The 10,773-nt window shown below is 40.4% G+C and overlaps 1 protein-coding gene across 1 annotated transcript in view; it reads left to right on the top strand.

Moving 5' to 3' along the window:
• The first annotated feature begins 686 nt into the window (after nt 1–686).
• Nucleotides 687–10,773, top strand: part of Slc39a10 (solute carrier family 39 member 10) — a 130,070-nt gene continuing 119,983 nt past the window's right edge. The window contains exon 1 of the mRNA XM_006974867.4: nt 687–779. The gene's annotated coding sequence lies outside the window, so the exon portion shown is untranslated. The remainder of the gene's footprint in view (nt 780–10,773) is intronic.

Here is a 10,773-nt window from a genome sequence, read left to right as displayed (position 1 = left end):
GGGCTCCTGTCACTGCGTGCAGGGGACAGTCACGAGAAAACAACCTCACGAACCCCGAAGCTGGAGACCGTGATGAGAGCTTCTTTGCACTTCCTACAAAGGTGTTTTCCTAAGACAACTGAAATATTCCCACTGAGTTTAAACAGGCAGACGTGAGATCACGAAAGTGTCTCATTTTCCTAAGTGTCTCTAGAGCAAGGAGAATGAGAAATTGTGAACACTTAACAAAAAAAAACTCAATTGGGCTGTAGAAATCTTACACTTGACAGATTATTGGTCTTTCTCTAAAAATAAGAAACAAAAAAACCACCTTGCCATCTGTTTATAAAAACAAATGAGAAATGCTGGGGGAAATCTTTCCCTGGGGAAGATTCCTGCAGTCAACCAAAGAGAAGACTGTGGCACTTTAGAAGAGGCTTTGGGACAAGGAACCAGCTCTTTGCAGTCATTAGCTGAGCAAAACAAAGAGGATTTCCTCTACTCCCTATTTTAGTTTACTCTTTGAACTCCCGACCGTTTATTTATTGTTATTGTTATTATTTTCAATTTGGCACAGATTCTTTTAGAAAATTATCTCGGTTCCCTTTTTTTGAAGTCTTTTTCTTTAAAAAAAATAAAAAAAGAAAGAGAAAAGAAAAAGTTTTGTTGACTCTGCTTTCCAGTGTGTCCCACCTCTGCTCCATCATTTGCTGGGGAATGCAGCCTAGAGCGCATCGATAGTCTGACCCGAGCTGCACCTGGAGGTGAGGCCACTGAAGCCGGGACAGTGGAGATCCGAGGTATGTGTAGCACAGTATCTCAACATTAACATGGCCAGGTGCAAGCCAGGGATGGAGTTTCACATGCTGAGCATACACAGCTCGTGTCTATCAAGATAACTTAATATGATTCAGTTCCATCAGTACCTCTCATATCTATCAACACAACTCATCACTTTCAACTGTACTAATCTTTATCTACATATTCGTCTCTATCAGTATGATTCATCATTATCAGTACAGCTCATCTCTATCAATACAACTCATCTCTATCAACGTAAGTCATGTCTGTCGATACTAATTATCTCTATCAATACCGCTCATCTGCATCCATATAACACATCTCTATTAATGTAGCTGACCACTACCAATATAAACCCTCTCTGTCAATCAACTTATCTCTATCAATCTTAATTCCCTCAGAAAGATTTTCTGTCTTATGCATAAGACTCTGGGGGATGCTCCCCATTCTCACCCAGTCATTCTATGTGAATAGTCATACGTCGTTGGTCACTCATCACTAGAGGGCATTGTTCCTTGAGAGCAGTAGCTAAGTTGGCCGAGTTCCAGCTTGAACCATCGTTCAGCATTTTTTTTTCCTTTGATGGAATCATGAGACTCTAGATCTGACCCTAGAGCGTGGAACACAGCTCAGTGGTGGGCTGGGCACTCAGGTCAATCTCTGGCAGCACAAAATATTAATAAATAAATGAGTCTGAATATTTTTTCCTTACAGATTTTAGAGGTTTGGCTCCATGAAATTTGTTTCTTCTTTGAGATTTGTTTTTCTCATCAATATATTTTCCAAGGCCATAAATTCCATATATATATATATATATATATATTAGTCTTAAAGCAATTAATTGATTCTTCATTTAAGTTTTATTTTCCAAGTCCTGTATATAAACATTTACTTAGAGACCTTACAGATTGTATGTGTGTGTCCATGCATGTATATGAGCAAGTGTGATGTGTGTGTGTGTGTGTGTGTGTGTGTGTGTGTGTGTGTGTGTTCGCACACATGCCAGGGATGGAGTTGGGAATTGGGTGGTGTTGAGAGTTATAAACACATTGTCTCTATGCTTCTGCCTCTAAAAATTGAAATAAAGCTCAATACATTTAGGATGTCTGTCTGATAAGCAGGTATATATTACATATATACATATGAAGGTATATAAACATATACATATAAACATGGATAAGTCATATGCACATAATAATATAAAAAAGATCAGCTAATGCTTTCATAAACATGAAATTCATTAAGGAGTATAACAGCTATAAATAAAACTGATGTAAATGTGTGTTGGTGAAAAGCCTTATTTTCTTGCAGACTAATTTTGATCATTTAATCTGTTGTATTCCAATAGACTTTTTAATACTAAATAAAGTATTCTAACATCTAAATTATCAACAAGACATAGTCTTTTAAAATTATAATTAAAAAGTAAGACCTGAAAGTCTGTGGACAATAAATGATTAAGATGTGCTATTTGGAAGGAGGCTAACAAGATTAATGACAAGAATATAGACAACTGATAGATACAAATGGATAGCTGCATTGTGAATAACTTCTAACAGTATTCCCTACTGAATAATTACCAAAAACTTTAATATCAGGTCTGGGCATGTCGTTCAATGGTAGAATGGCTGTTTGTTATTTGTACAGACTGGGTTTCAATCCAAACTACTACACTGAATTAAATTAAAATTTTTAAACAATGATATCGATCTTCTATTTTCATGTAATATCTGAAAAGATGCTTCTGTTTCAACTGGCCTCTTAATGTTTGTTGTGTCCATTCAGCTACTCCACAAGGATTAATTGACTTACTTAGAATTCAGTGCTAGAAACACAAAGACAAATAGTATACTAAATTTGCCCCCCAAAAACTGTTAATTTATTATTTTTTTCAACATTCACGAGGTGTATTTCAGAACCACAGAGAGGATGACAAAGAAGGACAGAGGAAGGAGAGAGGGATGCAGGGCTTAGGATGCCACCTCTGGCAGAGGTTCAGGCTACAATCCTGGGCCTCCATCACTGTACCCTCAAATAATATTATATGAAAGAAGTGATTTGTAAGCTGTAAAATACTTTTTAAATGAATTTTTTAAGCTTATTAATTTTCCTGTAAAAATACTGCTGGAGGATGTCTTTCTGTATGTTGTGAATATATGTTGTTCCCATTGGTTAATAAATAAGCTGCTTTGGCCTGTGGCAAGGCAGCTTAGAGGCAGGTGGGAAATCCAAGGAGAGGGACAAGAAAGAGAAAGGTAGATTCTAGGGAGATGCCATCCCGCTGCCCAGGGAGCAGCATGTAATGGCACAAAGGGAAAGCCATGGAACATGTGGAGACATATAGATTAATAGAAATGGGCTGAGTTTAGCTATAAGAGCTAGCTAACAAGACGCTTGGTCCATAGGCCATGGCCATACAGTCTGTAATTAATATAAGCTTCTGTGTGATTATTTTATAAGCGGCTACAGCACTGCAGGTGAGAGAGATTTGTCCTGACCACGGCTGGGCGGGACACAGGAAAACTTACAACTACACTACCATAGTCTTTTCAACTAGAACTTTCATTCTATAATCAAGTGCTTCCTTCCTTTGGATCTATTTCAAAATTCTAACAGCATAAATAAAACCCACATTTCCAACCACCTTGTCAAACAGAAAGTGGGCAGGTGCACCATGATCTTGGAAGGAGAAGGTGGCAGGCACAGTAGAAGCCCTGTGATTACATCAGCATCTCAAATGTAGGCTGTGATGGTTCCCTCCCCCTCTTCTATTCCGTTGAGGCTTACTGAGTGTTTGTTTGTTTGTTTCTGCAATTTAAACAAAAACAATAATTTCAAAAAATGTTATTAAATTGAGTCAATCTTTCTACAAAATGCTCGTTTTCCCTTATGGCCAGTCATACCCAAAGCTGCACAGAGCAGTAAGGAGACACTTCTTCTTCCACACATGGCAGCAGAAGTCACTATAAGGAACAATCAGCAGGATGTGTTGAGCTTAAAGGATCACAAAGAGGATCCACCAAAGATTCCCTGGAACAAGTCCTTGATTGGAACTAGGTGTATGAGGAGCTAAGGCTTACATTGCTTTTGGGTCTATTATATGGGGACTTTGACTTGGGCTGTATTACTGCCTTAAGCTGTAGTTGCCGTATGATGGAAGCTTACAGTAAGGACAACTACCAACCGTTGATCTATCCATCCTGATATTGGTGTAGTCATGCCTGCGACAGTCATGTTCCACCAAGACATGAGAAAAGTGGCTTTGATTCATTCTACTTGTAAAAAAAAAAAAAAAAAATGCCTGCACTTATTTTTGAATGATGAGTCATTCTAGAATATTTGCTGTCAAACATGAGCTATGAAAACCTTGGAAGGACAGAAACAAAAGTCAAAACAATATTTAGTATATTATTTCTTTCTTGAATCTACCTTCATTTTTCTGTTTGAAGACTTGTTTTTTTTCCTCATTTAAAATGCCATCCCAAGGCAACAGATATTATAAAAATGACTTGTGAATACTTGTACACAAGGAGCCTAGAAAATGGAATTATGCGTCAACAAGTTCAAACCCCGTAACACTTGAGCTTTTCACCATAAGTGTGTTTGGGAGGAAGATGTCTGCCATGAAAGCAGATAAGGTCCACTCAGCCATGGACCTTCCCAGAAACAGGTAGAGATTTAAAAGAAATTACCTTGGAGAAATGTTCTGAGTCTTCTCTCTAAATATAAAGCGGCATTTCATCAGTCTTGGCCACTTTTTAGCCACATATGACAAATGATCACAGATGGTTATAACAATCTAAAAGCAGCTGAGTGTTATTCCCTTCTAAAATGGCTAAGAGTATTTCCTTTAAGCTGTATTTTAAAACAAAAACAAACTTTACCACTTTGAAGAAAAACCACAGGAAGCCATAAGGTCCCACCCGAAGTTCCTGAAGGCAAAATGTCCTCCTGGGGAAGAAGGTTCAAGGTGTTTTTAAGAATGGGGCTTTCATGTTCCTGCACATTAACAATGGCACTTCCTGTTTTGACCTCTAGCTATACCGAGGCTATCGAGAAAGTAGATCATGAATTTGTCCTTTTTGCACAGCAAACCCATTACGGTTTCCCTCATGGTGTGTATAGAGGTCAAATGGAGATCACCACCACAGGGTTCTCCAAGGCCTTGTAAATTAACCTACAGCAACCCCACAAAGGGCTGGATAATTTATAGCACCCTTGCCATGAGCTGGGCACTGGTGCCAATAGAACGTGCTGTGCTCCTTATCTAAAGTGGATTGAGGCTGCTGCTGCTCTCCATGGCCTGTGTTTTATTAAAGCTTTAACAACCTCTATGGGTTAAGACTCAGTGATTCCTCCCCTTCTGGGCTAATCGTCCCCTTCTGTTGCTGTTGTTCTATTCATTCGTGAATGTTTTTAGACAAGGTTTTCTTAGTTGCTGTTGGCCTTGAATTCTGCCTCAGCGTCCCCAGTCTGTATGTGCCACTGTGCACTGCTAACTACCTCCTGTTGGGAAAGAAAAAGAAGTTACAGAGACAAAGATGAAAGTTAGCCTAGAGGAAAGGGAAGATGGAAGGAAAAAATGTAGAAAAAGAATGAAAAAAACATCCATCCAAATAAAAAGAAACTAGTTAGTAGAGTTCAATAGAAAATATAGCCTACATATTATTAGAAATGTGTTCAACTTGAGTTAAGTCTGCACAGATATATAAATGTTTTATATGGCTGCTTCATTTAAACTCCTTCAGTGATTGGGATGAACACAATAAAAGAGAAATTCTTCAGGTGTTGCATTGAGTATTGTCACTAATGGCTTACATGTAATTGGCTTTAAAAATTTAAAAAACCATCTGCTTTAGACAGATTCCAAATTGTTACCCAGACCAAATGATACGGAACGATAAAGTGTCACTGCAGCCAAAGATAAGGCAAACATCTCGAAGCGCAGGATCTGTGGAGCCATGCAGCTAATAGCGACTTGCAAAGACTGGAGTCTGTGCAACCAGATGAGCAGATGTTCAAAGATATCAGAGGGAGAGATCTGAGAGAGCCAAAGATAATTGAGAAAGAAAACGCATTCTGGGATGGAAATAAGCTTTAGATGCCAAAGGCTTTCTGACACAATGATTAAGACTTTTGATTAGGAGTACTAAAAAATGTGTGGATCTGAAAGAACCAGTAACTGTCCAAACCAATGTTTGTCCTCTTTCATGGCAGTAAACAGCCCACTTGATCAAATTATTTTATTGTGAAACTTATCATTGATATGTGATTGTTTGGTTTGGTTTTGTTGGAAAATAGAGAACCTTATATAGCCCAGGCTATGCTCAAACTCTCTACACAGCAAAGGCCAAGGACTATCTTAAACTTATGATCCCCTACTTCTCCCCTCTAAGTACTGGGGGTGACAGACCTCTACACCTGGTTTACGTGGGGTGAAGAATTTACCCAGGCCTTCGTACATGCTAGGCGAACGTTCTACCAGCTGAGCTACACCCACCAACCCAGAAGTATAAACTCGAAGTTCCCTTTTAACCCAAGGATAATCTCATGTCCTATAAAAGTTGATGAAATTATAAAGTAAGGTTTGGAAGTTGAAGAATAAATGATCGTTGCTAGGAAAACACACACACACACACACACACACACACACACACACACACACACACACATACACACACAAATACTAGGAGAATGAACAGGTCCTGACAATCACAAAATGGAGAAACAGGCTGGAGAACAAGATTTAATGGGAGAGAATGTTAAGATGTTAATTAAGATCACAAACGCTTCCCCAAAACATCATTATTGCAGTACTTCGAGCTCACATTGTTTTGACCTCTCCCCTACCTAGAGGTCAAGCAGATTTTCTTCCTTTTTTTCATTGGACTTAACACCTTGAATAACTGTTGCCAGGGCAAATCTTCCCTCCAACCCACCCTAGACTTAAGACATTGCCACCAAGGCCATGCTCGGGATTTTTAATGTCTCTATGGCACAGCTTTGTGTTTCCCTACTTTAAAATATTTGAAGTTTGATATTGTTCAAGTCATTGCTGAGCAATGTTCAGTGGCTGAGTGCTTCTAGGTACTATTTTGGTGAAGACACAACATGCATTACTACAGAATGAAAAATTGATTCCTGAGGCAGAGGCAAGCAAATCTCTGTGTGTCTGAGGCCAGCCTGGTCTACATAGAAAGTTCCAGGAAAAAAGAGAAAGGAAAAGGGAAAGAAAAAGAAACTAATTATCCCAGGAAAATTTTTGTTGACCTTGAACATTAGATTCATGTGCCTTGACCCTTTCTCTTTCAAATCCCTTTCTAAACTCCTGGCTGATTAACAAATGTAGAAACTGCTAAGTCTAGAAAAGAAGATAAAGTATGTGTCACATAAAAATGCTTCTTGTGTGCAAAAGAAATCACTCATCTGAAGCCTTAATTTTAGGTAGGTCTAGTACTTTCAGTGTAATTTAATTTGTTCTTACTGTGTATGTTATGACATAGGGGTGGGGGCATGCCTATAAAAGCAGGGAGAGAGCTTGTTGAGTTGGTTCTTTCCTTGTATCATGTGAGCTCCATTGAGCAAACTCGGGTTGTCAGCCATGGCATCACGAGTCTTCACTCTCTGGCAGTCACTTATCCACGTCTGGATTTCAAGAAACAATTTCACAGAGGAAGAAACAAACCAGAGGTGGCAGATTCTTCGCCATCTCTCTAATAGATGCCGAGTGTTGACCCATGGTTTTCTTAGTCCCTACCATCAAAACTGTAAGGAATGAAATAAGACGCAGACTGTCCACATGATTTCCTTTCACACTTTTTTTTTTTTTTTTTTTGGTTTTTTCGAGACAGGGTTTCTCTGTGTAGCTTTGCGCCTTTCCTGGAACTCACTTGGTAGCCCAGGCTGGCCTCGAACTCACAAAGATCCACCTGGCTCTGCCTCCCGAGTGCTGGGATTAAAGGCGTGCGCCACCACCGCCCGGCCCTTTCACACTTTCTATCAGTGTCCAGATTCTAGGATGTTGCAGAGTGTTGAGAAGATGACACAATTGTCAGGCAGGCATTACGTAAAGCAGCATTGTACAAAAGAATTACATGTGTGAGTTAACTTTCTTTGTACAGGAGAGTGAAGGTTGCCAGGGACCGAACCCAGAGCTTCTTGTATACCAAGCTAGTACTCTACCACAGAGCTACAACCCTCAGCTGTTAACTCCGTGGAAAAACCTTTCAAATCATATCAGAAGGAAACAGCAAGCAAATGTTTTCTTTCCTACTGTGACATATATATAATTTTCTAAGATAGTGGTCCATATGCATCTAGTTTCCCACATGACAGTAATTCAGTAATTCTATAGTAAATACTCTGAAAGTAGTTAGCACCTTAGCAATATATTCACATAGATCAGAAAAACATGTATAAAATTATTAAGTAAATAATATATGCAAAATAGTGATGAAAAGGATATGTTGTTGGTATCACCTTCTCTCTTGCAATTGATTATTCATATCCCCAAATGGTTGGTTTACATTGTAGGTTATACTCAAAACAGTCAAGACAAACTGACCACTCAAAATTATCCTTGGTTAGCTGGGCACACACCTTCAGTTCCAGCACTCAGGAGGCAAAGGCAGGTGGATCTCTGAGTTTGAGGTCAGTGTGGTCTATAGAGTGAGTTCCAGGACAGCCAGGGCCACACAGAGAAACTCTGTCTCAAAATAACAAAACCTGAGTTCAATTCCTAGGACCTACACAGTAGAAGCAGAAAAGCAAGTCTTATAAGGAGTCCTCTGACCTTCACTGTTAAGTTCTATCCCCAGCACTCACATAGAAAGAAAGTAAAACACAAGCCAAGCATCGTGGCAACACTTGTAATTCCAATGCCGGGGAGGCAGAGACAGGAGGACCCCTTGGCCTTCCTGCCTCTCAGGCCTAATTGGCCTATGAGAGACTTGTCTGGAGGAAAAATATTCAAAAGATACGAAGACAGATGACTCATGAGGAAAGACACCAGAGGCTGACCCAGCCGGGTCTTCACACACACGCACACAAAGATGTGCATCTGTACACACATGAATATAACACACACACAAAGAAAAGTATACACATTAAGACATGTTAAAAGCATGTGTAGTATTCATAATACTGGCATTACTAGATGAGTCAAAAAAGATGAAGGAAAAAAAGCTATGGTCCTGAATTAGTATTTAACATTTCCTGAGGACTTATTATTGAACAAAGAAAATGCGTGATTTTAAATTCCGCTTTCTACATCTTCCTTGGCATGGCTCTATGCTCTTTATTTTTTTTTTTTTAATATTGCACCTTGAGATTAGCTGTAACAAAGGTCCTATTTTAGAGATAAAAGAAAATTACTTACAAGCCCAGGCAGATGGGTAGGCATTTCGGGTCAGTGTAAACTATGAAGTACACAGAGGGGTCCACTTCCTGGGTAGAAACTCCAACTCCAGCTATTGGAAAGATGAAGTGGGAATTAATTGTTGATTACAGCCCTCTTCCAACTTCAGACACTCCTGGCTGTCCAGTGTAGGAGGTGCGTATCAAGCTCAGATGTCCAAACTCTTCCTTCAGAAAGTATGTGACTGAGAAGGAACTTCAGGAGAAGATCCAGGAGAGGGGGGCAGGAGTAGCCGGATGGAATCCTCAGGAATGTTTGTCATCCACTGAAACAGGGCAGGCATGTGAACCGTAAAATTAGTACCAGGGGCTCATCCGGAGTTATAGGTGTTGGTTAGTGCTAGTTTTCCTCAGTCTTGACATCCTGTGCTAGGCAGGGGCGTGTGTGTATGTGTGTGTGTGTGTGTGTGTGTGTGTGTGTGTGTGTGTGTGTGTGTGTCTGTGTGTGTGTGTGTGTGTATGTGTGTGTGTGTGTCTATGTGTCTGTGTGTGTCTGTGTCTGTGTGTGTCTGTGTGTGTCTGTGTCTGTGTGTGTGTGTCTGTGTCTATGTGTCTGTGTGTGTCTGTGTGTGTCTGTCTGTCTGTTTTGGAGGTAGGAATGTCATAGTGACCAAACCCAGGGCCTTGAACATGTTAGGCAAACAATAACCTGAGCTATATGTCTATCCCCAGTAATGTGAGTCAGAGTTTTGTTTCACATCTGTTGATTGGTTTCTGCAATTTTTTTCCTTTGATGCCAATCTATTAGTTATTTTGCCATTTTAAATTTTGTATGTGTGTGTGTGTGTGTGTTGTGTGTGTGTGTGTGTGTGTGTGTGTGTGTGTGTGTTTTAAATTGTGTGTCTGTGTGTTGAAGGATAGCCTGAGCTATTGGGAGAACTTGCCTCAAAGAAGGGGGGATATCTCAGGGTGGTGGTGGTGGTGGTGGCAGCAGTGGAGGCCCATGTCTTTAATCCCAGCACTCAGGAGGCAAAGGCAGGCAGGCAGATCTCTGTGAGTTCAAGGCCAGCCACCTGGTCACACAGTAAGACCCTGTCTCAAAACCAGCTGGGAGTGAAGGGGAGAGATTGTCTGGCTAGGGCAGTAAACACTTGCTTTCCAAGCATGAGGGACTGAGTTTGATCTCTAGATCATGTAAAAAAAAAAAAAAAAAAAAAAAATGCTGGGGAAACAAAGACAAATGGATCCCTGGCAGTGGTCAGCCAGCCCAACCGACTTGGCAAGTTCTAGGCCAGTGAAAGACCCTGTCCATGCAAAGAATGTTGATAGCAGAGGTAGCCGTTTGAGTGAAAAATTCTCCCCAGAGGCTCAGGTTATTTAAACACTTGGTCCCTGGTTGGTGGGTACTGTTTTCGGAGGCAATAGAGCCTTCAGGAAGTAAAGGTTGGATGGAGAAAGTATGTCACTGCGTGTGGGCTTGGAGAGGCTACAGCCTCATCCACTTCAGGCTCCCCTCTGTACTTTCAGCTGACTGCTGAAGACGTGACCTTTCAGCTTCCTCAGCTTCCTACCTGTCGGCTGCTCCCATGCCTTCCTCATCATGGATTCCCCTTCTGGAACCATCAGCCAATGTAAACC

The sequence above is a fragment of the Peromyscus maniculatus genome, chromosome 13 (genome assembly GCF_049852395.1).
Source record: "Peromyscus maniculatus bairdii isolate BWxNUB_F1_BW_parent chromosome 13, HU_Pman_BW_mat_3.1, whole genome shotgun sequence".
NCBI lineage: Eukaryota > Metazoa > Chordata > Mammalia > Rodentia > Cricetidae > Peromyscus > Peromyscus maniculatus.
The sequence above is the reverse complement of the archived record's forward strand: the minus strand, read 5'-3'. Positions and strand labels throughout refer to the sequence as shown.